Raw genomic sequence first — 3,530 nt, forward strand, 5'->3', positions numbered from 1 at the left:
TCTTGAACGCACATGATACATAAAATTTCTAAGAGGTGAACCCCCTGAGGCTCCGCCTTTGAGATTGAGGTTACGCTATTCCATAAAGTGAAGCCAAGTTTTATATTTAGGAGGTTTCGCTATTCCATAAAGTGAAGGTGAGTTTCATTGGTATTCAAGTTCTTAAAAAAAATGCTTGGAAGGAGGCCACATTGGCATGACCTCCTAGTAAGCATTTTTTTAGAAGAAAATATGCCTAGCTCCACCTTTCAAGCATTTTTCTAAAAGAAAATATGCCTTGCATGATGCCACATCCTGCAATCATGCTCGTGAGGAAATCCGGCATAATGCTTGCAATTGCCATGAGCAGGCCCTCCTCAACCAAGAGGGCAGCCAAAAGAGTAGTAATGTAGCAGATGAAGTGGTCAAAGCCGGGATGTAAGCCACCCATTGTGTACAAAATGGTTCCCAATAGAAAATCCAACAAGACCACAAAGGGGAAGGTTGACAATGTGTTGGCAACAACAAACACCGTGATGCTGTAGTGCCCATTCAGCCTCTCTTGTGTGAAGATCTTCATGTCTTATATGAATCATGGGAAGGTCACCACTCCCATGAAAGTCAATAATGCAGTTACAAAGATAAGCATACCCACCCTTTCTTGGATGGAATCATAAGAATGCCTAACTTAGTAGTAGATCGTGCCCACACAGATCAACATCATCACAGAAATAAACAATCAAAACCAGTAATAGGTAATGTCCCTTTTCATGTTTGTGAAGGATCTTGATGTTAAATAGAAGGCTTTCTTGAACCAACTCACCCCACCACCATCACTTTTCTCTATTAGGTCACCTTCTTTCTGAGAAGCTGGCTAAATTCATAGATTGATAGTGCTTTTGATATTCGAGTCCCCATAGTCTTTTATGAGATGCTGAGCTTTGTGTAATGTGGGCATTCTTCAATTCCCCATGTCTATGTCATCGTTGTCATTCGTCTCTTCAAACTCTGAGTTTATAATCCATAGGAAATGATTTGATGGGTTTTGGAATGCTGGTCACTCATGGGAATCCATCAATCACTCTTTCACCGAAGTAAACTGTTTGACCAGATGAAAGAAGGCACAAATGATAGAAGAGCTCAAAGACCTCACTACTTGGCTGGTGGATAGAGATGACCAAGGTTCTGCTAGATCTGGCAAGTGTCGGAGCCTTTTGACTATGTGGAAAGCTGCTGCATCGTCAACGCTACTAGTGGGTTCATCAAGGAAGAGCAGGGGGTTTGCTTGAGGCTTTCAATGGCAATGTTGAGACACTTTTTCTCCCCACCACTCAGCCCCCCACGGGTGTACCAACCACCCACACGTATGTCGGCACAGTCATGTAGCCCCATATCGCAGATGCTATGGTGCACCCTATGCTGCCGCTCAAAGGGAGTCACAATCCCCGAATAGCTGTAGAGGTGCCGAGTATACCATTGTCTCCTCGTAAACACTCAGTGTTGCTATCATTCCTAAGGCTTGAGGCACAAACATACCTCAAGAGATCCTAACCGAACCTCCTATCTTGAGATGACTAAGACGCAAGACCACCTACCCTAACAAAAGTAAAAACCAAGAAGTAATGCCTATTTCATGCATCTCTAGCATTCCATACCTCAAAATTTAGTTCATGTCATTGTTAAGATTGTAGCTCTCTAGTTTAATAATAGCTTACAGAGTACCTTTTATTTTTATGAGATCTCATAAAATTATATAATGGTATTTTCTTTGTCCTAGCTACATATATGCTTAAAACTTGCAATGATAAAGAGTTATTTTGTTTGTTTGTTGAGAAAGTTATGCTCTATTAGCTTCTTGAATTTAACACATAAAATGCATGTTTTAATATTATCATTGAAAAATTCGATTACTGGATTTTTTTGCACTCGCTCAGAGATGTTTCCTACTCGGTTTTGGTTGCCTGGAGTGTGTTTACCCCCCTCAGAGACGATACCCCAATATTACATGGAGAAGTTTTGGCAAACTCTATTTCAACTCTCCATGCTTGAACAAGTGCCTAAAAATACGATTCAATGTTGTTATGAACCTAGACTCAAAGAAACTATTCAAGCGGAGGTAAACATGTTCAAACCTACTTCACTTTTGATGATGCTATTTCTTTAGCTCATGATGCAGAATGCAAAAGGAGTTTGCACAAGCCTCCTTATCAACTCAATACTTCTTTATCAAATAATCGGCAAACCTTGGGCTTCAACAACAATCGACAACCTGTTCCTCATCATTATAGTGCTCCTATTGGATCACGTTCTTTTAATGGTTTTAATGCACATAGAAAGCCTTAAGTAGCACCTAATAATACATGCACAAATTCTAATCAAAATATAAAGGCTACTAAATGATCAAAGCAATGTAACTCAACCCAAGCCTATTAGTCACATAATATTGCTCAACAACCTCACCCTACATGCTACTACATGTTATAAATGGAACCAACTAGGCCATTTTGCTTCTTGATGTTGGAAGACCTCTAACTTCACCAGTTGCCCAGCTTCACAACATCAAAGAGGTGCCTAACAAAGATGGTGACTATGCTCCAAATCGATCCGATGATATGCTACATGCTGATGGTAATTTCGACCAAAGTGATATGTCAGGTAACTTTAGTTCAGTTTATTCATTACTTAAAATGAAAGGTGAAATTAATGGTCATGATATTACTATGTTGCATGATTGATGGTAGTACACACAAATTTTTTTTGAGCGTGTTGTTAAGAAATTACAATTAGAGACACACCCGTCACTTTTTAAGGTTAAATGTGTATTCCAAGGTACACATTATAATTGTACTAAAGAAAATTAGGCAATTAGAAATTATCATTGGCCGTTATAAAGAGAAAATATACTTCTTTATTGCACCTCTGCACACTAGTGATTCTATCATAGGAATGGCCTTTTGTCATTAATTTAATTGCATTGACTATAGAGCATTGAATAATATAACTATTAAAACTAGGTATCTTGTTCCTTATATTGATGATCTATTACATAAGCTTCATGGTGCATGATTTAAATCTAGATATCATCATATTTGTATGCATACTTCTGATGTTTATAAGACTGCTATTTGCATTCAATCATGTTAGTGTGAATTTTTTTGTTATACATTTAGGTCTTACCAATGCACCTACCACATTTAGTAGAATGTTGAACTACATTTTCTTGAAAGAGTGACATTTCGTCATTGCTTTCTTTGATGACATACTTGTTTTCAGTCAACATGAAGAAGAGCACAAACAACATTTAGCATCTGTCTTCAAACTTCTAAAAGAAAACTAATTATTTAATAATCTAAAGAAAATATATTTCTTTCAAAAGAAAATTCAATATTTAGGTCACGTTGTCTCACTAAAGGTATGAGTAGATCTTTAAAAGTTCCACATCTGGACTCTTTTAAAGAATGTTACTGAGATTTTTTCTTTCCTAGGTCTTTGCAATTATTATGGAAAATTTGTTTGCAATTTTTCTTTGATTGCTTTACCTTTGATTATGT

General features: G+C 37.4%; 1 pseudogene; it reads right to left on the reverse strand.

Moving 5' to 3' along the window:
- Positions 1 to 235: 235 nt before the first annotated feature.
- On the reverse strand, positions 236 to 1,489 carry LOC147629206 (ABC transporter G family member 11 pseudogene; annotated as a pseudogene).
- Positions 1,490 to 3,530: the final 2,041 nt, after the last annotated feature.

Source organism: Cibotium barometz, chromosome 18, assembly GCF_041138505.1.
Source record: "Cibotium barometz isolate CiBa-2024 chromosome 18, ASM4113850v1, whole genome shotgun sequence".
NCBI classification, from domain to species: domain Eukaryota; kingdom Viridiplantae; phylum Streptophyta; class Polypodiopsida; order Cyatheales; family Cibotiaceae; genus Cibotium; species Cibotium barometz.